At 41.1% G+C, this 27,324-nt stretch overlaps 1 long non-coding RNA gene across 1 annotated transcript; it reads left to right on the forward strand.

Moving 5' to 3' along the window:
* The first annotated feature begins 23,580 nt into the window (after nt 1-23,580).
* LOC134199112 (uncharacterized) lies at nt 23,581-27,059 on the forward strand. The gene is made up of 2 exons (XR_009973465.1): nt 23,581-23,650; nt 26,765-27,059. It is a non-coding gene; the product is annotated as an uncharacterized LOC134199112 (long non-coding RNA).
* The last annotated feature ends 265 nt before the right edge of the window (nt 27,060-27,324 follow it).

Below are 27,324 nucleotides of genomic sequence, written 5' to 3' on the forward strand. Positions count from 1 at the left end.
TGATAAATATAAATGTCTTTTCCAGGGTTATGGATGTATATTAAATATATGTATGTGTATAATAAAAATCTTACATTTATTTCCGATATCTGGTACCTGTAACACAAGTTCTTTATGAACTTAACACGGGACCAGTTAACGTGGCGTGATTGTTAGTAAAATATTTATATTATATTTATATTTATTTATTATAAAGTGCTTTCGGATTTAGTTTTAACCAATCACGGAAATTAGCTATTGAATGTGTAACAATTAAAAAAAAACATGAGATTTTTCTGAGTTCATCTTCAAACGAGATTTAGGAAGAGCTCACAGTGGACAACAACATGGATTGGCTGTACCCTGGTTTCTTGGAATGTCCGTGAACAACAATGATCACTGACCATTGGTAGCTTTTTTTAGGCTGAGTCATCTGTCTTTTTCATTCATAAAATACCGATGGAATAGGAGACCAATACAGACGTATGAACCCAGCTTAAGACCATAAAGCACGCGACGCAGAAGCTGCAAATTGAAAAACTTCACCGCAATAGTGCCGTTAAACTAACTTCTTATTGTCGTCGTAAATTATAAAAACTGATAGACGAACGATACAAGGGCAGTAAAATAAATTAATTTGACGTTACGGTCTAGAATTGCATGACAAAAATTAATTGGTATGTGACGCCGGCGCTATCTATAAAATAGACTCGTAAAATGCTCGTAACGATTTAATTGGAACCGAAATAATTAAAATGCGAACCGCCTGCAGGTCATTTGGTCCTATTCAATGACAGCTTAAAGATATCACAGATTTTGGGCACTTTTATTCTTTCAATTATATCTGATAAATCAAGTCCGCAAAATTATAATTTGCGTAATTACTGGTGGTAGGACCTCTTGTGAGTCCGCGCGGGTAGGTACCACCGCCTTTTTTTTTTTTTTTTTTTTTTTTTTTATGATTGAAGGATTACTGGTGGCCCGGAGGCCTTTCCAGTTTCACCAGGACAGGTGGGCGAGCAAAGGCTCAGCCAGGAGGGGTGGGATTTGCTAACAGCTACCCGAGCGCCTCCGAAGGAGACCTAACAGCTCAAGAGCAGCTGCTTCGCGAATGAATCTACTACCGGATCGGAATCGCGACCCGCTGAGAAGATCCGGCGAGAAACTCAGCGAGCTGATTCATGGGTTAGGTTGCACGGCGAACTCTTTGTCGAGTTCGACGAGTACGGTTACCGAGGTCCCTAAGCCTGCTTCTAGAGCTGAAGGCGTCTAGTGCGAAGGTTATTGGATCTGATGGATCCGTAAGGACGTGTCTAGGGCGTCGACGGTGACTGGCTCCTGCATGATCAGGATTCGGGGAGTAGTCAGCGGCGGCTACGATAAGGCGATTATCATGACGCATAGCCTTATCGAAATACCGTTCCGACGCTGACTTCATGTATTTCTGTATAGATTCGAGGCCCAGGTCGTCGTGTAGGTCAACGTTCCTCACGAACCACGGAGCTCCGACGGCTAACCTGCAAAAGCGGGATTGTAGAGATTGAAGGGTGTCTATGTGCGTGCGGGCCGCGTGAGCGAACACCACACTCGCGTAAGTCATGACGGGCCTTATGCAAGTTTTGTAAAGTGTCACCTTGTTCCGAAGGGACATTTTACTCCGCTTACAAATCATGGGGTAGAGTCTACCGAGAATAAACGCGGCACGGTCACGGACTGATTTTATATGCGGGCGGAATGTCATCGATGCATCCAGGGTAACGCCCAGGTACTTGACCTTCCTGGCCCAGGGTATGGATTGACTAAAGAGAGTAATCGGGGGTGTGAGATTCCTCCTCCTAATACGGGAGGAAATCCGTGTGGAGCTTCCCCTCTGAAAGAGCACCGCAGTACTTTTCGCTGGGTTGATGTCTATGCGCCATTTTCGGAACCACTGTCCTAGGGCTAGGGCTGCGCTCTGAAGCTTCTTCGCGATTAGGGACTTGTTTCTACTGGAATAGTAAACAGTCGTGTCGTCGGCGAATAAAGCTAAATGGGTCGGTGGCGACCGGGGAATATCGTTAACGAATAAGCTAAATAGGAGGGGTGAGAGGACAGAGCCTTGCGGGACTCCAGCTGTGAGAGGTCGTGGGGAGGAGCGGGTTCCCTCGACTCGATATCGAAAAGAGCGGTTCGACAAGAAGTCCCGTATGATGAGCACGAGACTATCCGGCACACCCATGTTGAATAGTTTGAAAATCAAACCGTTGTGCCAGACTTTGTCGAACGCTTTTGCGACGTCGAAGAAGAGAGCTCCCGTGTATAACGGTTTTGGTCGATTAAGCCCCACAAGAATGTGCTCCGTGAGGCGGTGCACCTGTTGAACGCATGAGTGATTTGTACGGAATCCGAATTGTTCATCGATGAGAATGCCCTTGGATGAGACGAAGTCTCTGAGGCGTTTGTAGAGCAGACGCTCATACAGTTTGCCTAGAGACATGAGGAGGCTAATCGGGCGGTAGCTCGTCGGATGATTTTTTGGTTTACCGGGTTTATGTATGCCGATAACGTCCGCTTCTTTCCACACCGCGGGAAAGATACAGTTCGCCATAGCGGCATTGAAAATAGATGCCAACATCACGATGAGTTGGACGGGTAGAAGTTTAATAACGCGGTTGGATATACCGTCGGAACCGGGAGCCTTGCGAGGACGTAGGTCTTTGATCAAGTCTTTAACTTCCATCGGGGTGACGGGTGGTAACACATCAGAGGGTGGCAAGGAGGCTCTGCGTTCTACCTCACTGTCTACTAATTCTACATGCACAGGGTCCACGGATTGAGTGCTGGGCGTGCACTGGGTTTGCAATGTATCGGCCAGCAGCTCTGCTTTTTCGTCATCATCGAACGCCGTGAGTCGGCCTGAGGGGCCTACGAGGGGGGGCATAGTTACTACCGTATCCGATTTGAGAGTACGAGCTAAGCGGTAGTAAGACCTTTGGGAGGGCGCGAGTTCTTCTAAGAAATCAGACCATCTGGCATCTCGGACTTCGGCGATGCGAGACTTTACGTCGCGTTGTAGGGCACGCATTCGAATACGATTTTCCGCGGTAGGATACCTGTCGTAGGCGCGTATCGAGGCGTTCTTAGCTCTAAGGAGTTCCCTAATATCGTCGGACAATTTGAAGCGGTGAAGGAAGTCCTCCGCTACAACTTGTTTCGATGACCTATCTAATGTCGAGGTGATGTGTGACGTTAAGATGTCTATGGCTTCAGCGGTATCCTGAGGAGACGGGGTAGAGTCCGGGCTAAACGGTAGCGATGGTGGATCAGATTCAGCCAGGCTGATGCCCAGCGTGTGCCAATCCACCACAGTCCTCGTGACGGGAACGGAATCGGGAGCGCGACCGAGCTTCATAACGACGGGACGGTGGTCTGAATCTAACTCTGAAACTACTTCGATCGAGTGTAAGCGCAGAGTTACGTTTTTTAATAACGCTATGTCGAGTATATCCGGGCGATGCGCGATATTTAGCGGGTAGTGAGTCGGGATTAGCGGAGCGACGATATCGAAGGCGAGATTATCGACTAACGCGTCAAGCCGCCTGCCATTCGGGGTTGTGGTGTGTGAGTTCCACCTAATGTGTTTACAATTTAGGTCGCCCGCCAGAATGACAGAGCTCCCCATGCCGAGCAGCGCCTCGATATCACTGCTTAGAACGATCTTATCCGGTGGAAGATAAACGGACGCGATAACGATCGGCGCGTGTCCCGTCAGTGAGATTCGGCACACTGATGCTTCGATATTAGCGAGCGCGGGAGGATCGAGTGGGACGCAATGCAGGGCTCTTCTATAGTAAATGACGGTACCACCACCACGAGCAGAGAGCCTGTCGTTCCTGACCATGTTATAGTTCGCGATTTTAGGGTCACGGCGCGCGGGCTTAAGTAGGGTCTCCTGCACTAAAAAGATATCAATTTGATGGTCACGCAAAAAGTCAGAAACCTGATCACGCTGATTTGCGAGACCGTAAGCGTTAAAAAATCCTATCGTTACGGATAGGGGCTTTATTCTACTTATATACGCCATTGATTACCGGCGGAGTGAGGGGAGGACGTACGTATTTAATGACGCGTATACGTCGGCGTATTCTTGCACAACGGCGATAAAGTGTTGTGCAGTGGAGGCAGAGCGAATGGCGTCGCCCAAAGCGTTAACGCGCTCAAAGTTGATCGACTGAAAGAAGTCGATCGCTAAAGCGAGATTGTCGGACGCGGTCGGAGGGCAAGTCGCGGGAGAGGGACGAGTCGCGGGGGCGGGACGAATCGCGGAGGAGGGAGTTGTAGCCGTGTTCATGTACGGCAGCGGTTTCGCCCAGGCCGAGACACTGGGCACCGGCGCCGGAACGAACGCTGGCTTAGCCTGCGACACAGAGGGTGCCGAGGCTTTGATGTCTGGGCCGGAAGCTCGGAGGCGGTTTTGGCGGGCGACGCGGCGATTTATTTTCGGGGCTCGGGGGCATCCGCGGTAATTTGCGGGGTGACCCTGTGTTCGACACAGGACGCAGCTAGGCGGTTCTGTCGCGGTTTTTTGATCGCGAGTGCATAGGGCCGTGGCGTGATCGCCTAAGCACTTGACGCATCGGGGGCGCGCGTGACAGTTACGGGAAGAATGCCCGTATAATTGGCAGTTATGGCACTGGCTAGGTGTGCCTTTCTTGTGTGGGGTTTCGACTGCGATTCCGGAAAGGCTACAGACCGTTCGGATGTTGAATATTTGCTTACCCTCGGGGGTAGGCTGGAGGGCGACGAGAACCATATTATATGGCTCCCTTCCGCGGCCTGTGTGCATGCGGTGTACGGAGTTAACCGGTAGGCCTTGTTCGAGAAGGTCGGCCTTGACGAGCTCGGCATCCAACTCTTTAGGGATGCCACGTATAACGGCACGGAGTTCGCGCTCCTCCTGGAGCGTATATGTGTGGAAACTTATACGCTCCTTACGGAGGTAAGAAGAGAGGGCCCTATGGTCGTCGGATGTTCGAACCTTAATTTGAATGCCGTTCGCGAGGTTACGGGCATTCGTAAAATTGATATTTTTGGCCTTAAGGGCCAGGGAAACTCGTTCCCAAGCTGCCTTCTCTTGAAGGATTACCGGGGGAGGGGTCTGGGCTTTATTTTGTGCCACCGGACGCGGCGACGGAGTGGCACGGGCTGGAGGCGCAACGGGAGTCTGAGGGCGGGGGCGCGACGCGTTCGCGGCTTTGCTAATTTTAGCGGCCGCGGGAGCTCGAGACTCCGCGGCACGCTTCTTACCCTTTTGCACCAGGGTGAATCCATCCGTCGATGAGGCGGGAGCGAGGTCGACCTCCATCTCCGAGTCAGAGTCGGAGGACGAGGAGGCGGGCGCAGGTGACCTACGAGTAGGTGTTTTGGACGGCGCGACGGAGGCCGCGGATGATCGCGCTGCTGGAACGGTGACCACGGCGGACGACGCAGCAGTTTTACTCGCCAGTATAGGCGACGCGGGAACGGCAGGCACGACGGAGGCTGCGGTGCTCGATGCAGAAGCTTTGCACGCAGGTACAGGCGACGCAGGAGCAGCGAGCTCGGTGGAGTCCACGAGAGGGCTCGCAGTGTGATCGGCCTTGAAGGCCTGAAACTCGGAAGTGAGCTTTGGGTAGCGAAGCCGGAGAAATTCCGCAAATACAGCGTCCATGATGTCTACGTGCCCAGGTGGGGCTACCCTGGGTCTTAGAAAACACTCGCCTTGCGGCGAGGCCCCAAATTCTCGGACCTGAGCGGTTCTATTGAACACAGGTGGCGATGCGGCACGATTACTGCAGGACAAAGAAAAATCACAACAAAACGGAAATTACAAAAAGAAACAAAACAATTAAACACTTCCAGGAAGACAGTTTGTCGGCAGATGTACCACGAACACAGAAATAACAAAAGGAAACAAAACAAATAAAAACTTCCAGGAAGAGCACTTAGTCGGCAGATGTACCACGAACACAGGCCGCGCGAACAATGGCCGGGCTAACAAAAGCCGGGCGAACAAAGGCCGGGCGATCGAGTGGTCGATGAGCACGTCCGCGCGTGACGGGTGCCTCTATCGGAATGAGGTACCACCGCCCTGCCTATTTCTGCCGTAAAGCAGTAATGCGTTTCGGTTTGAAGGGTGGGTCAGCCGTTGTAACTAACTATACTTGAGACCTCAGAACTTATATCTCAAGGTGAATGACGTATTTACATTGTAGATATATATGGCCTCCAGTAACCATCAGATGGGCTGTAAGCTCGTCCACCCATATAAGCAGTAAAAAAAAGATTACATCAGATATTCGATTCCTTTCATGCAAGCCCATAGCTGTAGTCGACGAATGAGATAAAGATATAATTTACAGCATATGTGGCCTAATGAACAAGGCTTGGTATCGATTATTGCCGATGTTCAAATTAAAAAGAAGAAATATTAATCAGCAGCGGAAAAGACGGCCACCGCTGCAAATATAATCTCAAGAAAGAATAACATCGCTTAATAAATATTCTAAAGCCCATAATTTATGCATGATTACTTGTAATAATTTTATACCAGACTGCCTATTTCTACCGCAGAGTAGAGCGTTTCGATTTATATGGTGGGGCAACTCCGTATCAACCGTTATTACATTACGATTGAGATTTTAGCTCAGTGATGATGTTGCGGAATCTAAGGACTCCTGCGACGAATGGGCTTACATAGGACGGGAGTTCTTACGACAAAAGGCACCAATAAAAGTGATAAAAACAAGAACAGAATTGCTATAGAAGAAGCAATATTTTATGACCGCTCCCGCGAAATTCGTGATGGGCGGATTAACGCCGATTGTTGGCATCAGCAAAAGCGTGCAATCAGATATTGCAAGCAGACTTAAAAGGTAGCTTACGAATATTTTTGCTTACCAATATTGAGATAATGTAAATTCAATTTAATAGAAATGATAACTAGTGACGTGAACCTTTGCCTTACAAAGCGCGGAATGTTCAAACACTGAGTTCAGAGTGAATTAGAACTGGTACCCAAATTACTGCGCCTTCAAAAAAAGTTCTTCGCGCAAAAAGTAACAAGCTTAATTGAAGTTCTAAAGTAATTAAACAGAACGGCTTTCTTCAAAGGCGTTTTAATAAGGTATAATTTTGTTGCTACACGCGCAAGTGGATTTCTTTATTACATATACTAACGTTCGTGCAACTTCAAATATATTTTCCTTGTTTTGTTTTAATGAAAATGACACGTCGGTGTTTTAGGAAAACTTAAATGAATGCACCTAGAATTAACTAAGGTTGACACATGTGTTTGATTTAAATATTTGGAAAACAAACACGATTGAGGCAAATGGAGTGTAATTATAATTACTATATTGGACTAATAGTCAAGACGGTGTTGTCGTATGTGTGACACAGCTAAGAGACAGGATAGTCATTCAAATATATAATATATATAATTATAATAATATATATAATTTGTTCAAGGTCGTTTGCCGTGTAAAATCTTCTTGCTTACGTCTACCGCTAATCTGTCATGCATTTCTATCTGAGAGGAAAGAAAGTCTTTAATCCAACATCTGGTGGTTCTACAACACTGGTGGTAGGATCTTGTCCGCACGGGTAGGTACCACCACCCCGCCTATTTCTGCCGTGAAGCAGCAATGCGTTTCGGTTTGAAGGGTGGGGCAGCCGTTGTAACTATACTGACAGGTGACATGTGCGTCCTTAGAACATATATCTCAAGGTGGGTGGCGCATTTACGTTGTAGATGTCCATGGGCTCCAATGACCAGGTGGGCTGTGAGCTCGTCCACCCATCTAAGCAATAAAAAAAAATCTAACTAAGACATAGATACCATGTTACAGTACTAGAAAGATGAACTTCTGTCCTAGACAAAATATCCTCACCAAATATCTCGCTCTATGTAACAAAAAATAATATTTTGCAGTGTCATCTCTATAAAACGCCCGCATCATTCACGCGATCCGCAGAATAGGATAAATTCAGGTGAATAGTAAATAATACAACCACAGGTTATCCTCAACGAAACCAATGAACTCAAATACAGATTACTTTCTGAAGGAATACCTTTATCTATATGGAAACGTGTGCAAAGTAAGGGTTTTCTAAGAAATGCTAACAAATTTATAAATTTTTATGGGAAATTATTTACATGTGTAGTTGTTCTTCAGTAAAATAAAGGTTTAATCATTCTAGAAGTTTTTATTATAAAGTGGACTGCATTATAAAAGGTAATTACAATATCAGCCGCGAGTCGCGCGTGCGATTTTATAACGTTCCATTCATGTTGTGTCGCGCTGTATGTGTTCGGCCCTCGCCGCTCGAGCCAGTGGTGGTGATTGGACGCCCCCGCAGATCTCCCCTTTTTTTTATTGCTTAGATGTGTGGACGAGCTACTGGCGTGGACAGTAGTAGTAGTAAACTGATGAATATTACTGATAGTAGGACCACCCTGCCTATCTCAGCGTGAAGCAGTAATGCGTTTCGGTTTGAAGGGCGGGGCAGCCGTTCTAACTGTACTGAGACCTTAGAACTCATATCTCAAGGTTGGTGACGGCATTTACGTTGTAAATGTCTATGGGCTCCGGTAACCACTTAAAACCAGGTAGCCTGTGATCTCGTCCACCCACCTATGCAATAAAAATAAAATAAAAACCAAGAACAGAAATCTATTCGTCGTTTGGTATATCACATTGTGCATAGATTTATTGCGCCCTCCTATCTATTGTGGAAAATATGTTTGATGTACCTACTTATATCTACCATGTCAAGTGAACCTTCTGAGTTCTCACGAGACCCTGAACTCTAATTGTCTTTGAAAGAAAAACAGGATCCTGTTTATTTAAATCAAACCATAGAAACTGACAAATGAACAACAATTTTAAAATTAATTCTGTAAGTTGCAATCGGTTTGAAATGAAGTACTTAGAAAATATATTCTTTCTGTATACATCTTTCTGAAACGCGATTATAGGATTTATATATGTTTGTATTTGTATATATGTTCATAAAGAAAATATATATCGCATAAAAATATATCCGTAATATTTTATAAATGGCGCCTAAAATCACAAGAAATCATCTGAAACTCAACTCAGCAACGTTCCCCTAAAAGGCATTCTTTCGAAAATATTCCTTCCGTACAGGATCGAGTATGTCCTATAAATTTTCATCTAAATTTTATCCTCGAATATTTTAAAGCTGTCTAGTTTCCAAATGATTTTAGTTTCTTATTCTAAACTACTTTTTGCCCGCGACTTCGTTCGCGTGGAATAGTTACTTTGGCGTATATCTGCATATAGCGTAAGCTCACAAAAGGGAAAAATACCCCGATTTTGTAACATACTTTATTGGTGCTCCGCTTGCATTGGTCTTAGCTTTTTTTTTATGATTGAGAGATTACTGGTGGCCCGAAGGCCTTTCCAGTTTCACCAGGACAGGTGGGCGAGCAAAGGCTCAGCCAGGAGGGTTGGGATTTGCTAACAGCTGCCCGAGCGCCTCCGAAGGAGACCTAACAACTCAAGAGCAATTGCTTCGCGAATGAATCTACTACCGGATCGGAATCGCGACCCGCTGAGAAGATCCGGCGAGAAACTCAGCGGGCTGATGCATGGGCTAGGTTACACGTCGACCTCTTTGTCGAGTTCGACGAGTACGGTTACGGGGGTCCCTAAGCCTGCTCCTAGTATTAGAGCTGAAGGCATCTAATGCAAAGGTTATTGGATCTGATGGATCCGTAAGGACGTGTCTAGGGCGTCGACGGTGACTGGCTCCTGCATGATCAGGATTCGGTGAGTAGTCAGCGGCTGCAACGATAAGGCGATTATCATGACGCATAGCCTTATCGAAGTACCGTTCCGACGCTGACTTCATGTATTTCTGGATTGATTCAAGGCCCAGGTCGTCGTGTAGGTCAACGTTCCTCACGAACCACGGAGCCCCGACGGCTAACCTGCAAAAGCGGGATTGTAGGGATTGGAGGGTGTCTATGTGTGTGCGGGCCGTGTGAGCGAATACCACACTCGCGTAAGTCATGACGGGCCTTATGCAAGTTTTGTAGTGTCACCTTGTTCCGAAAGGACATTTTACTCCGCTTACAGATCATGGGATAGAGTCTGCCGAGAATGAATGCGGCACGGTCGCGGACTGTTTTTATGTGTGGGCGGAATGTCATGGATGCATCCAGGGTGACTCCCAGGTACTTAACCTTCCTGACCCAGGGTATAGGTTGGCCGAAGAGGGTGATCGGGGGAGTGATATTTCTCCTCCTAATGCGGGAGAAAATAAGCGGTGAGTTTCCCCTTTGAAATAACACTGCTGTGCTTTTCGCCGGGTTGATGTATATGCGCCATTTTCGGAACCACTGTCCGAGGGCTAACGCTGCGCTCTGGAGTTTACTCGCGATTAGGGACTTATTTCTACTTGAGTAGTAAACGGTTGTGTCGTCAGCGAATAAGGCTAGCTGGGTCGGCGGCGACCGGGGAATATCATTAATAAATAAACTAAATAGGAGCGGTGAGAGAACGGAGCCTTGCGGCACTCCAGCCGTGAGTGGTCGCGGGGAGGAGCGGGTTCCCTCTACTCGATATCGAAAAGAGCGGTTCGACAAGAAGTCCCGTATGATGAGCACGAGACTATCCGGCACGCCCATGTTGAATAGTTTGAAAATCAAACCGTTGTGCCAGACTTTGTCGAACGCTTTTGCGACGTCGAAGAAGAGAGCTCCCACAAGAATGTGCTCCGTGAGGCGGTGCACCTGTTGTACGCATGAGTGATTTGCACGGAATCCGAATTGTTCATCGACGAGAATACCCTTGGATGAGACGAAGTCTCTGAGGCGTTTGTAGAGCAGACGCTCATACAGTTTGCCTAGAGACATGAGGAGGCTAATCGGGCGGTATTGATCTTAGCGTGATGTTATATAGCCTATAGCCATTCTCAGTAAATGAGCTATCTGACACTGAAAGAATTTTCCAAATCGGACCAGTAGTTCCTGAGATTATCGCGTTCAAACAAACAAACTCTTCAGCTTTATAATATTAGTATAGATTCAGCGAACAAAACCGCGGTTCGTCTAATACACGCACAACACAAAGCAAATGCGATCTGCTGATGTGTGGGGGCATTACTTCCACAACATTAACGGCAGTGAAGGACCGTATCGGATCTTTATCCTGTTTACCTTTCCCTAACTTACATGCTTTGAGGTATTACATATTACCGAGGGCTTTTAGAATTCAATTCGTGACGCGACATAGGCCGGTATAAGCGCCATATTGACGCATTTATCGGCCTTGCGTGGGTGGGTTTCGGGGAAACCACACTTTGAGAAGATACGGGCTTTTACAACAAAAACCTGCGCCGTTCCTGTGACTCTTCTGTGTCATTTGATTGCTATCGAAATTGACAACACAAAATTAATTTTGATTTGTTTGGAATATTAGTGAAGTTTACACCGATTTACACGACGACGCGAAGTTTTATTTATTTATTTATTTATTACGTAAATGAGTGTACGAGCTCACAGCCCACCTAGTGTTAAGTGGTTATTAGAGCCCATAGACATTTACAACGTTTTTTTTTATTTATTGCTTAGATGGGTGGACGAGCTCACAGCCCACCTGGTGTTAAGTGGTTACTGGAGCCCATAGACATCCACAACGTAAATGCGCCACCCACCTTGAGATACAAGTTCTAAGATCTCAAGTATAGTTACAACGTCTGCTGCCCCACCCTTCAAACCGAAACGCATTACTGCTTCACGGCAGAAATAAGCAGGGCGGTGGTACCTACCCGTGCGGACTGACAAGAGATCCTACCACCAGTAAAAAAGTTTGGTTAATATGCTACTAATATTTTGATTGTGAAATTTAAAAAGTTCAGCAAATAAATACCATTTCTGAGCAAAGACTTACATATTCATACACAGCTTCGTTGGCGTCTAATCCAGCTGTGATTCTCCACTGAGGTATTTTTGGCCTTCTCGCGGCTCTTGTGATATGGAACCCTCTTATCGTGGCCGCCGCTAATTATATATCCGACCCAGTCAACGGGGATACGCAAAGCCACCGTCGCCCGAGACGTTTTTTTTTTAGGATTGAAGAATTACTGGTAGCCCGGAGGCCTTTCCAGTTTCACCAGAACAGGTGGGCGAGCAAAGGCTTAGCCAAGAGGGGTGGGATTTGCTAACAGCTGCCCGAGTGCCTCCGAAGGAGACATAACAACTCAAGTGTAGCTGTTTCACGAATGAATCTACTACCGGGTGGTAATCGCGACCCGCTGAGAAGATCCGGCGAGAAACTCAGCGAGCTGATGGATGGGTTAGGTTGCACGTCGACCTCTTTGTCGAGTTCGACGAGTACGGTTACCGGGATCCCTAAGCCTGCACCTAGTGTTAAAGCTGAAGGCATCTTAGGCAAAGGTTATTGGATCTGAAGGATCCGTAAGGAAGTGTCTAGGGCTTCGACGGTGACTGGCTACTGCGTGATCAGGATTCGGGAAGTAGTCAGCGGCGGCAACGATGAGGCGATTGTCATGACGCATGGCCTTATCGCCCGAGACATGTCTTGTTGGAACCCCCGGATCCCCTCTCAGTGCTTTTATGCTCTTCTTCAAACCCCGATCACAGTCCCCATCGAACTCGTCGATTACGATGAAGAGTTCGAAAAGCGAACTAGCCCATTGACATAACCCACTGAATTTCTCGCCGGATCTTCTCAGTGGGTCTGATTTCCGATCCAGTGGTAAATTCTCCTTAGCTCTACTTTTGCTAGGGCTAGTGTTAGAAAATTATTTTATGATGAGCCCGTGAGCTCAGCTACCCATCCGAGTGAAGCTAGAATAGCCCCTTAGGCTACCATTGAGAAGGCAAGAAAAAATAACAATATAATATTGGTGTGACTAAAAAATTGTAGTAATGATAAGTTCAATAACCATAAAAATATTACGGTTACATGCAATTTCATTACTAATTGCTATTGCTTTTAATTTATCTTCGTTGTTTAACACAAGGGCACTCGTATTGTTTTGATCGGACTTATTCACTACACGATACTTTTGGGTGTCAGACATATAAATTACACAGACTAACTTTATTCACACTCTGATTTAATTTTCCAATTTTACATTGATGCGTCTTATTCAACTACTGTGCTCTGACCGCCTGCATTCTCTTTTAATTATGTCTCAGCCGGCTATCCTCTCTTGACTGGTCACGTGGCTTAGTCACGTGACTTTAAAAGCAGTCAATTGAGCAACTAATAAACAATAATATTTAAATGTTTTGCAATACTATAGACTAACCCAATTCAAAATTGAATCTTTATCTCTTCGTCGTAAATACTTTGACTTAGTCTATTTGTACAAAATCATACATTATATAATAAATTCAAGTGATTTAATTTCGCAAATATCTTTTAATACCAGATATACTGCGCGTAGATCACATTGCACTAATCTTTTTGCACTTGAAGTTCACAAAAATAACATCTCATACTTTAATCCCATTGTTAGAATGGCACGACATTATAATGAGTTGGCAAGTAACAGCACTGATCTTGATATATTTGAGAGTAATTTTTATAAATATTGTAAATTAGTTAAACATATTCTCAAATAATTAATATTGTCCAGTTAATAATACATTAGATCTAATTTAATCAGATAGTATATAACTTACATATGTGTGTGAGTGTGTGTGCGTGCGGCTGTGTGTGTGTGTGTGTGTGTGTGTGTGTGTGTGTGTGTGAGTGTGAGCGTATGTGAGTATGTATACATCGTATTTAGGCATCTGTTCAGTTGTAAAAAATTTTTCTGTATGCACCTGTTTTGAATTACAATCCAGATTGTTATGTTAAACATTTAAACTTATAATTTCTTTGGTTGTAATTTGTTTTGTGCATCAATAAAAAGAAAAAGAAAAAAAAATACAAACCTCATATTTAATAATAATCTTAATATTTATAGGACTTTATATAATCATATTAATATAAATAATCATAAACCTTACAATACAATGTAACTAATGTTGATTAATTTATAAAATGATTTAAAAAAATCAATGTTCGTTCTTTATTCATTCAATTATGATATTGTCGGCTATGTTAATGATTGATACTCTAGGAAAGCGTCTGTCATAGTACTATAAAAGTTCTCGAGGAGGCGCGCAAGTAATATTTCTCAGAAATCGATGTTTCTCATACAATTAGCCATAGCGGCAGCGATACGTGATTCGACTAGTAATTGCATAGTACTTTTACAGCAAGCATTACTAGTTTAATGGCATTATAAAGTAACAAATCACGCTAGGATAACTTTTCGTGATTTAGTTTAGTGATTCGGTTATGCTCACCCAAAGCAGCTGCTGGCAATTACAACGGTTCTCAAGCCCTTCAACCGAAACAGATTATGTCTTCATTGGAGAAATAAGTAGGATTGTCCGACCTTGATATCTATACAGCCCGGTCACGAAATGGACTATCTAGAACAATACGTAAATAAAACAATAAATTAACAATTTACAGATAATGAAATGAGATAATACCGCCCAAAAGGATCCATATTCGGATACAATTAATTGTGGCAGTTAACGCGGTTCTCAACAGGATATTCGAGCCCTAAAGTTGTGGAGACCCCTCCTAACCGCTTTGTTGTGGCTTCATCTATACTCGCTGTCACGCCTAAGTATGACACGGTACGAAACCTCAAATTGGAACATCGGAATCGTGGAGATAACAAATATTTTGCATAAAAATAAGCACCTTAAGGCCGTTGGTGGAACGAAAACAGTTACTTTGGAAGTCGCGGACAGTGAAATTTGTCATTTGGTGTTTTGTTCACAACTTATTAACAGTGTCAATAAGTAGAATAGATGGTATCATCCAAGGTTCAAAGGTGACAAGCCAACTAAAAAAAAGGAAAAATAAATCGAAAAGAAACAAATTAAACATGAAAACCAAAAAAAAATCCAAGTAATAAATGTTCCAAGATAAAATTTATATTAGTATACCAGAGTGAGGTGATTCCTTAACAGTTACACCCTTCAAACTGGAAGGAATGACTACTTCGCAGCATAAATAGGATGGTTATAGGTACCTCTACAAAAATGGCTTGATAACTAGCCGTACCCCCACCGGTGTTCTGTAATTCGGTTGTAAATTCATTTAAAAGTCATATTTTTCATCAATGTAAGCGAACACGCTAAATAAAGAATGGTGTAAGTTCCTAAATCATTTTTTGATAGTACTTTCAGCTTTAACTTCCCACATGGGTTTTCTGAACGCTATTACATGTCATCCTCCAAGCAAGGTTTGAGAAGAGTCCTCGGTCAGAGACGGCGTCTTGGCTTTATTGGTTAGCATTAGGTGGGTCATTTGTCGGTCTATACATAAACCCCGGTAATAAAAAAAACTTTGGTTTTGACCGTTTCTGAGGATAATGCATCGAATGATCCATGTAAAGAAGCTTTTTTTCCATTTAAGACATGAAAGTTTTATAGATTCTTAGGATACAGGTGAAACACAAGGGGTCGGCGACAAATTCAAGTTGTTGCAGGTTTGATCTCCAAATTTTTTTATTGCTTATATTTGTGGTGGAGCTCACAGCCCACCTGGTATTAAGTGATTACTAGAGCTCATAGACATCTACAACGTAAATGCCTCCACCTACCTTGAGATATGAGTTCTAGGGTATCAGTATAGTTACAACGGCTGCCCCGCCCTTCAAACCGAAACGCATTACTGCTTCACCGCAGAAATAGACAGGGTGGTGGTATCAACACGTGCGGATTCACAAGGATAGCTTCTTGATACCAGTTGCGACTTAATCTACGAGCCGACGCTAATATAATTTACTGTCACCGATCTAAGCATTGTAATTAATCACTGACAAAAACATTTACTTGAATTAAGACGGTAAAAAAAACAAAAATGAGATTTCTCACAAAGCATCCGACTTGAAATTCCTATCCGTAGAAATTAAGAGGATAAAAAAAAGGAGTTTAACAGAAAAACCCTTCCCCTCGGGTCTGTTCGCAGACATTCATTTCCGTGACCCAGTTCTTATTGTTTATCATAGCTTTTTGACTGGGTCCCGTCAATGGTCATTAAATATTTACGAGACCTTTCATCAACCTGGTACTGTTGTCGCAACGCTGACGGAAGTTTTTAATTTTAGTAAATTTCTCTGTTTATTTTTTATTTTATTTCTATAGTATTATTATACGAGTATATGTCGGATTAATGACTTATACATCAGGAATGTAACCGAGCACATAGCATATAGGAATTTAAATTACTATTAAATAATCACTGATCGAAATCCAGCAACTCAAATGAACTATAAAAATGGAGACTAAACCAATCAAACGTCAATCGTGAATGATAACGGTCACATAGGGCAGCACTATCTGTCACGGACAGAGTTCCGTGTACCCACCGAAACAGGAGCAGTACTAATCGTGAAAGGCAACGTTCAATACTGTGCAGTCCAAATGCGCCCAGAGCGCTCCGCGCAACGGCTTATGAAGAACTAATTCCCCAACCGACGATACCAGAATCGTGGCGCCATCTCTCAGGAAACGTGCTGCGTTTCGTTTAGCCACCAAACTAATGACCGTATCCGACTTCGTTTAGCTATCAAACTAATGACCGTCTCCGACATATATTAGTATTCGTTTTAAGGGTACGTATTTATAAAGTCACTGGCCAACAATTAGGTGAACAAAGAGACCATCGTCTTGATCCACAGTGATGACGTCTTGAAAATTAAACGTATTGAAGATAATTCTACCATCAACGTCACCGTTTTAACACAACTCCACTCAGCAACGCTGTTATCAAATCAGATCAATTATCTGGCCCATATTCATTATCCCCAAAACATCTATCTGTACCACAACATTTCCAGAGGTCATTACGAACTTTCTAAATTGGTGGTTGAGTAGGTAGTCTTATTTAAATCCCGAGTTATTAGGAAATTGCTAAGGACCCAATGTCTGAAATCTTAGGTTTTATTCTAAGGCCGTGTTGTTATAGCACTAAGAAGGTTAACTCTCTGTATTTTTATTAGTTTTGATAAACTACGAAAACTTAAATTACCGTAATGGTTTTAAGACGATGGGTCTTTATTTTTAATACTCTTTTATTAGTTTCAGACGTATGTATGTATGTTTATAACGGAATCTTTGAACATGATTTTGACCCCCTTCAAAACGTCGGACTAACTCGAAATTTAGTATACTAAATTTAGTATTAAGGACCAATGACAATTCAACATTAAAAAAATAATTGAAAAAAAATATTGAAAAAATTGAAATTCAACTAAAAAATAGAAAATAAATTTTAATAGATTTTCTATAAAAGAGTATTTTGTTAGTTTTTTTAAACTGTTCTATTATTTATTTATGTTTATTCTATAATATTTAAGCTCGAGTACATTGACAAAACAAATTTTATAGTTAATAAATGTAGCATGCGAATTCTATCAGAGCAGACGGTAATATATTTAGAAGATCCCTGAAATGTTAGGGACTTTTAACTCTGGGACGTGCGGTTGCCCACGGGCTGTTTTTGGAACTTTTGAGACTTTTAAAAGCACAATGTTGAAAAAGGATGTAATTATAAGTAGAAATTGTTAATACAATTGAGTTTTTTTATATCGAGACCTAAATATTTATAATAGTCTGGATCCAAACCAGCCTTTAGGTTAAGGTAGTTTTCATGTTAATGTAGAGTTTTTGTTTTATTATTATTATTTGATTTTTTGTTTTTATTATTTTTATTATTGTTTTTGTTTTAGACCGAGATTAGTTATTATTTTTATTTAATTTTAGTATAAATGAAATGTTAATGCAATGTAATGCAGACGTGTAATATGGATGTAAAATCTGAAGTAAATTAAATAAATAAATAGTGTTACGCGCTGGGGTTAGGGGGATAAATAAAACTTTCACCGAATTACAAATTAAAACTTTACTTAAACACTTAGAACACTTATGGCACACTGGTGGTAGGACCTCTTGTGAGTCCGCACGGGTAGGTACCACCGCCCTGCCTATTTCTGTCGTGAAGCAGTAATGCGTTTCGGTTTGAAGGGTGGGGTAGCCGCTGTAATTATACTGAGACCTTAGAACTTATATCTCAAGATGGGTGGCGCATTTACGTTGTAGATGTCTATGGGCTCTAGTAACCACTTAACACCAGGTGGGCTGTGAGCTCGTCCACCCATCCAAGCAATAAAAAAAAAAAAAAAAACAATTCACTTCTTCGCTTCGCTTCATGTGATCCGTTCGCTGTTTCGCTTCGAGTGGAGCCGATTACTAAATGCCTTCGTGTCATCTCTGCAACGCTTTTATGGTTGATATGACTTAAAGGACTCCATGCCAATAAACGTACCGCTCATGTATGGCTTACGGTTTTGATGTAATGACTTACATTCCAATACATGTCTGTATCTTCTCCTTTGACGGTATCACTCTTGACAGAGTGGTCGTGGTCATCACTTCAGGTGCTCGTGGCATGCTTCACAATACGCTGCCACTCACTCTTTCTACACGCTTTCTTCCACAATAGCTTTTAAAGATTTTTATGCATTTTAATTTAACTTTAAACCAGGTCATCTCCGTGTGTCAGCGAGTTACACTTTCACTCCGTGTGCTTTAATTTACCGCCTGAAGAACTTCCTTCCGACCGAGACCAAGACAATGCTCGTTCAAGCTTTGGTCTTCCCCGTGATCGACTATGGTAATGTGTGCTACTTTGACCTAAATGCAGATCTACTCGATAAACTTAACCGATTTCTCAATAACTGCATTCGATTTATTTATAATATTCAGAAATACGATCACGTATCTTCTCATCGCTCCCAAATCAAACTACTCCCCATTCGACAACGCCGTAGCCTGCGTGCTCTCAGTACTCTTTACTCTTTGTTGCACTCTCCAAATCCACATTCTTGTTTAACTACTTCCTGGGCCTGACCACAGCCGAAATCTTCGTCCATCTCACAATCTTCTTCTTCGCTGTCCTCCACATAGTTCTGACTTTTTCATTCTTCCTTCACCATTCTATTCTTCTATGGAATGCACTTCCACTCAAAATAAGGTTGGCCACTACACGTGAAGCGTTTAGACGAGGGTTCCAGAACTGTTTCTCAGAGAGTTAGCAGAGTCATCTAATTGATATTATTTATTTACATATGTTTTATATGTATATATTTATGTATATGTATATATATTTATTTAAGTACAGGTATTTCTATCTATATCTAAATATCTAAATATATATCTATATATATAAATCTAAATATTATGTATGTTATATATACACATATGTTAAAGTAATATCACTATCATACTACACCTACCCAGGTTCATCATCTAAAGTAGAAGTAGACCCCCCTAAAGTAGACTGTCTGAGAATGCCTGTGGCATTAAGTCCGCCTTTATACTGTCTAGTTTATAAATGTATAAATAAATGAGTCGACGCTCCTGTTTCGTTGTTCTATAAAAGGCGTTTTGAATGTATTACGTTCTTCTTCTTCTTAGGCGGTCTCTTCATTGGTGAAGTTAGTGTCTAGCTTGAAGTGTCCATCACTCGATGCACTATGCTTCTCCACGTTTTCTAGTCATTGGAAGTCTTATAGCCTCGGTTATTGGCATGCCAGTGAGCGTTTTGACCAAATCTGACCAACGAGTAGGTGAGCATCCGCGTGATCTTCTCCAGTCAACCTGACCATCTATCATCAGGTTCTCTGGGTTATTATGGTCTCTATGGGCGATGTGATCGAAGTACTTGAGAATACGCTAGAAGCAATTAGCGGACAACCTTGAGGTAATACCGAGCTCCTTCAGAATGGACAACGCATTCTATACCGAACCTATTCTACGTTTTTTCACATCACTCAGATACACGAAGGATTTAATGCTCTCCACGAAAAAGGTTCAGAAGGAAAAACGGGTCAAAATGACTGTAATCGATATGAAGCGGAAACACTAAATTACACGTCCATTCGCCCATATTAAGATTGATTTCTCTCAATCATTTAGAGCCGGAGCACATGAACATCTTCAACATAAATGCTGACACCCACATTGAGACATCTAATCATCTATGATATCAGTTTTAGCAGTGCAACGTCTGTCTCACCCTTCAAACCAAAACGCGTTGCTGCTTCAGGGCAAAAATAGGCAGGGCGGTGGTACCTACCCATGCGGACGCACAAGACAACCTATCACCTGTAAAAGTTGTTTAGATTTGAAGGCTCTTCAATATTAGTGCTTAAGACTTTTAACAAATTTAAAACATGCTTCTGAAAATTTCAAGGACTAAATTCGATGAAAGACACAAATGACTTTGGTTACTTTGTTATTCTTTTAGCTAAAATAATCTGACAATGTCATGACCTACTCGATGATAAGTACTCGCAGATCCAACAAAGTGGATTTAGCGATGTTTAAGACATAAAATTGAAGACTCAAACGTACTGTCGGCTATTTAATACAATCCATTAGATTTAATTCAAAATCTCCATCGTCCACAACATAATCTAGCTTAATCCAATAAACCGCAGTTGGAGGTTTATTTGCGTCACACATCCCAAGGTGATCGAACGTGAGTCGTCGAGAAACTAATTCATATCACTTGATTGCGAGCCACTGGGAATATTCCATTACCGGCCTGTATTTAGTTTGAATCGATTCTGGCCCCGGCCAGGAATAAGGTTACCGAATTCTTGATTAATATGCGCCTTTGTGCGAGAGATACGTGTAGATCCCGGAGTGTTTAATGGACTTGCTCTTAATTGAAAGTACAACGCGATTTCTTAATAAGCTGTGGGTTCTGTTGGCTGAAAAAAATGATAATTTTAGTAAAGATTGTTTTATATCTCGTTTTCAAAAGCAATTTTTTATGTCACTTTAGCTCTGTGTGTGTCTGTATTATGCAATGTATGTTTCTTCAATAACATTTTGAGGAATTGATCGAAATTATCACGTCATCTCCATTTCTTATCAAATCGCTCATCCACCAGACCTCTACTCTCTAGATAGCTCTATTTTCTCCGGGAACCACTTTGATGACTCTTCAACTATCAATTCTGTGGCGTACTATTTTCGCTTTCGTCTTCAAACACATACTCTTTACAGTAATTTTTCTATCCTATTATCTCTCCAAACTCATTTTTCACAGTATATAAATGGAAAATAAGTTGTCAGATGGAGGCAGTGATTACTGCAGGCCAAGCACCGTCGGATGATCGTATCTTGTTTCGCCAAACAAAAGCAACGAGCAAATCTATATTATTATATAAATCTACAGTGGTTTTTACGGATGTTCCGTTATAACTACTGAACCATGCATCCAATTGACTTGAAACTTGCTATCCATGTAGAAAATACATGTACTTAATAGATAGGCTAATATTTATATGAGTGTTGGACTCCCTACACCAGTTGCGGGGGCATTAATGATGAGAATCTTTGTAGGGGTGAGAAATAATAATGTTAATTTTAAATGCCCAGCGAAGCGGACGGGTATAGCCAGTTATTTCTATACGATTCGTTTAACAACTACAATAAATTTTGTTGATTCATATATCTAAGGTAAAAAATATTTTAAAATGAATTCAAAATAAAAATAAAAAAGTTTACACGAACATACCTGTCATGATTAGACAATACAAAATTCATGCATGTGATACGTGCAGAGTTTCTGTTTGTACTGACAGAAGCTGACACGGGTCGGGATCTCACGGTCCAACAATATCTATACACACACTTACTTTCTATTCGAATAGGTGAGACTCGTGTTTAATATCTTACAACATTCCTCACTTTAAATGTATAGGACTAAAATTTCACACACGATGGATACACGTCGATATAATAGACGCTTTTGCCTCCAAATACCTGTTACAGACATCCAGTAATTAAGAGATGATACGAATTAGGAAGCAGAGACTTTTTTGGTAGCATATGGTACTATTTGGAGCTCTGTTGAGCTGTGTATGAAAGATAGCCTTCTTTCCCAAAGTTTGGATTACTTCATAGGAAATACCGTTTCGTGATCTGAACGTTAAGATGTAATACAGTGTAAATGTCATGAAAATAGAAGACGGAGTTACTTTCATTATAATAATATTGTATAGTATTTCAACTATTGCGTCGGTTATGACTTACGTGGTACTTATCAATTACGTGGACACTCACAGTGCAGCTAGTCCTTGAGCTCTAGATTGCTCAGTGAGCCATGAGTCTCGGAGTTTCTCTGAAGGATAAAATCAGGAATGAGACTATTCGACAGAAATGTTAACTCATTGACATACCTCAAAGAGTTGGCAAGCTAAATTGGCTGGGGGCTGGCCATATATGTACATATGCCGTAGAACCGAGGATCGCTGGAGTAGATAAGTTGTTGAGTGGAGATCGCGGGCAACGTAACATGGGACGACCCTAGGGTAAACCTAGGTGGTGCAATGACCTTCGAAGAGTGGCCGGCAAGAGGTGTAGATTTGGTAGAGGCCTAGGTCCAGCAGTGGACGACTGTGTGCTAATGATGATGATGATGATGCAGATGATATGTAACTTCTCACAAAAAAATTTTTAGATGACAAGCCCATATTCTGCTCCAAACTAATCTCTGTCGACATACAAAAATTACATGAAAATCCAGTAACTAGTTCCGGAGACGAAGCACGTACAAAAAAACAGACCGAAAAACAACTAGAAATCGCTGGTTTCCGATATTTTTCTTCGATGTTTTCTGCAAATTTATTATATCCATTTATTTCACTATTTTTAGTTATAAATATATAAGTTATGTCGGAAGCTGTAAACCTGATTTTTCATTAAATCTAGAAATTTAAATCCAGAATTTCTTTGATGTAATCATCTTCTTCTTCTTTTTTTATCTTCATCTTATCCCACTAGGTGGGGTCAGCACAGCTAATTTTTCTCTTCCATTCTCTTCTATCAGCCGTCATCTCAACAGTCACTTCTCTCTCTCTCATATCGTCATTCAAACACTCCATCCATGTCTTCTTTGGTCGATGTCTTCCCCCTCTACCCTGCACTACCATTTCTATACATCTCCTAGTCATATGCATCTACTCTCTACGCATCACATGTCCATACCACGATCATGACAGCATTCAACTTTGAACCAAGGTCTACAAAATTTAATCTAAAATCGTAAGCAAAGCAAACCCAATCGACATTACAAATAACGAAGCGTTAACAAAATCCGCAAAAGCATACGATAAATAACAAATACTGGAGCGATGCCAAACCGAACATCGTGTTTTAAAGCCAAAAATTCTGATACAAGTCAATACGTAAACTCAAATACGCAAAAATTCAACAATCCGGATTTACGAACAGAGCCAATGAAGCGAGAGGAATGGATAACGAAAAAATAATAATTTTAAATCCACTCATACAATTTTAACGTGTGTATCAAGGTCTTTAAAAAATTTGTACGCCCGTTTTCAGTATTAATAATAATTAGTGTTCAATTTTATACCTATATTTTGATATTAATACTCTTTATGGTAAATACGAGTATTCGAGTCACTGTCACTGTCATATTTTTCGTTAATTTCAATATACTAGAGGTCCCGCAGTAGTCGAAATTCGACTTAATTAATTGGAATTGTAAGTTTGTACCCTATTATGATTGTATTTTATACTTCTATAATCACAAATTTCGCCAAGACTACACTATAAAAAAAAAATAACAAAGACAAACAATATTTAATCTATTCTCAATTTGACAACAGACGTCAAGAACAAAAGTTTGACAATAAATAGTATGCATGCGTGTGTGCGTCAAATACATGGTATGTAGTGTGTGTAATGTTTTCTTTATTGATTTAATGTATCTTTTATGCGTTATTTTAAAAAAATATTAGCATTGTGCACTTCTTCTCTATATTCTCTATAAGTGTGGAAAATTTCATACTCCTCCGTCCGCGCAATTTTCGTAAAAAGGGCTACAAAGTTTTTGCTTCACGTATTAATATATAGATTTGTCGATGTCACTAAAAGTGCTAAAGAAACCACGCGTCTTTCTTTTTTAATATCAAGTCATTCAAAACGGAACCTTCACTTCGACTATTATCATTCTTATAGGATAGGTCCAGCAAAAGCTGAGGTTATACTTCTAAGAGAAAAATAGTGTTATATTTTTTTTTATTGCAATGATTCTATTTTGTTTATTTGATTTAAGAATAAATAAGCCACTATAGTCGTTCTTTTTTTTACTTAGACGAGCTCACAGTCCCACCTGGTGTTAATTGGCTACTGGAGCCCAGAAACATCTACAACGTAAATGCGCCAACCACCTTGAGATATAAGTTCTAAGGTCTAAGTATAGTTACAACGGCTGTTCCACCCTTCAAACCGAAACGCATTACTGCTTCACAGCAGAAATAGGCAGGTCGATAGGTTTACGATTTTTAACAATACTAAATTTGTAATGAAAAAATATTTATATCATAAAATCTCGGTATATGTTTAAAAATATTTCATTTCGTACGAGTGGAGCCGCAGATTTTTATTAGTACAGATACGATTGAAGTACTCAAGTTTATTTGTAATTCAAATTGCGATGAGCGAGCAATCAGCGGGAATAAACAAATCCCGAGAACGTATGCGAAGGGATTACGACTTTTACAAGATACACTGAAAGTATATTTTCCTGGATAAATTATATTTTCTTGGTAACACTCATTTGTTCGTTACCTTTAAATTAATGCGTGAAGCAAAAACTTTTTACCCATTTTGCGACGATAATTGTGCGGACGGAGGAGTACCTACATAATTTCCCACACTTATAGAGATATACTAGCGACCCGCCCTCGCTTCGCTTCGGAAACATTAAAACACACATGAAACCAAAAAAAAAAAATAAAAAAAAAATTAAAAAAAGTAGCCTATGTTCATCAGGGACAATGTTGGCTTCTAATGGAAAAATAATTTTTCAAATCGGTCCAGTAGTTTCGGAGCCTATTCGAAACAAACAAACAAACAAATCCTTCCTCTTTATAATATTAGTATAGATATAGATATAGAGAATTTAGCGAAGGAGTGCAGAATGCTATTGTTTTCTTTAATTACACGTAAAAAACCGATAAATTAAAAAAAAAAATACACACTACCATGTTTTTAACACACACGCACACGCATTTATACTCTTTTGTTTATTGTTAAAGTCTGTGGTCAAATTGAGAATAGATTAGCATGGTTTGTTTTTAATATTATTTATCTATAGAGTAGCCTTTGCGAAATCTGTAATTATAGGTGTGATTATGGTAGGCAGCGGCTTGGCTCTGCCGCTGGCATTGCTGTCGTCCATGAGCGACGGTGGCCACTTACCATCAGGTGGGCCGTATGCCTACAAAGGCAATAAAAAAAAGTAAAGTATTTGACAATAGAACCATAATAATGTTCAAATTTATAATTTAAATCAATCATTATAGTCGAATTTCGACTACTGGCCGGCCACTAGTGTTTATAAAAAGGTAGTATTATCACTTCATAACTCATAATGATCATTCTCCTGCTCTTCTGCCAGTCACCGGGGTCGGCGCAACATGTTTTCTCCTTCCATACTCCTCTATCATAAACCATATTTTTGCTCACTCCCTTACACATATCGTCCTTCACACAATCCATCCATTTCTTCTTAGGTCTACCTCTTCCACCATATCTTTCTACATTTATAGTTAACACTCTCTTACCAACGTCACTTTCATTTCGTCTCATCACATGTCCATACCATCCCAAATGTCACTTCATAACTACGAAGTCCTAATCCGATTTCTCGGCCAAAATCTTCAATAGCCCAGGCGAGTTACGGTTATATTAAATTTTGATTAAGCCAAAGCATGAACACTAAACGCATATACCAACTTAAGCAAGTAGGATAAATTTATGTTTTTTATTTATTGCTTAAATGGAAGGACGAGCTCACAGCCCACCTGGTGTTAAGTGGTTACTGGAGCCCATAGACATGTATAACGTAAATGCGCCACCCACCTTGAAATATAAGTTCTAAGGTCTCTCAGTATGGTTACAACGGCTGCCCCACCCTTCAAACCGAAACGCATTACTGCTTCACAGCAGAAATAGGCAGGGCGGTGGTACCTACCTATCCGCGCGGACTCACAAGAGGTCCTACTACCAGTAATGAACAAACAACACATAGTTTTCTATTCGATTTCGGCACAGCCCCATCTCGATGCACACTACAACACAACGCATATTATATAGCCTTTTAAAATCTGATCTACGATAATAATCTATATATTAATACGTGAAGCAAAAACTTTATATCCCTTTGTACGAAAATTGCGCGGACGGAGGAGTATGAAATTTTCCACACTTATAGAGAATATAGAGAAGAAGTGCACAATGCTAATATTTTTTTTAAATTATGCATTTGTAATACATTAAATCTATAAAGAAAACATTACACACACTACCATGTATTTGATGCACACACGCATTCATACTATTTATTTATTGTCAAACTTTTGACGTCTCTTGTCAAATTGAGAATATATTAAATATTGTTTGTCTTTATTAATATTTTTCTATGGTGTAGTCTTGGAGAAATTTGTGATTATAGAAGTATAATAAATAGTCTTTGAAAATAGAATCTTAATAGAGTACAAACTTATAATTTCAATTAATTATAGTCGAATATCGACTACCAGGCGACCACTAGTATAATATAAAAGAGTAAACAGAAAAATCCACTAACAGGTAATAGTGACCTTTTCTTCGGAGTGACTACGATAAAAGCTCGCATCGTGCAACTCATAGTACCTGTTATCTAACAGAGTTAGTCTCCGGAGACGTTCACAAACCCCAGACGTTCAGGCGGGTGGAACTATGATTTTATTTTAAATCTGACGACTGGAGGTCGACACGGAAAATATTGGAAATTCAATTTCTGTGAATCGACGGAACATGGACATTTTGTCAATGGAAACGCCAACACATTTTTGTCATTACGTATTGTTATTTTATTGTTATTATTATATATTATTATTACTTATTTGACTTTTATTTTTATTAAATTAAATATGCAGAAAAATATTGCCTTTCAAAATTTGCTGGTAAAAAGAATAGCACCTGATAAAGGTCAGAATTATGAATAAAGGTCAAATTGCTTTTTAATTGTTTTCGTACCAAATCATAGTCCATTCCTTAGTACATAGCCCATTCCCGATCCTGCGGACAGAATGGAAAGCAGTCGACGTCGCCCAAAACACGTCATCTCGGATCCTGCCGATCCACTAACGGTGCTTCTAGGTACTTCA

Source organism: Bombyx mori, chromosome 7 (assembly GCF_030269925.1).
Source record: "Bombyx mori chromosome 7, ASM3026992v2".
Taxonomy (NCBI): Eukaryota; Metazoa; Arthropoda; class Insecta; order Lepidoptera; family Bombycidae; genus Bombyx; species Bombyx mori.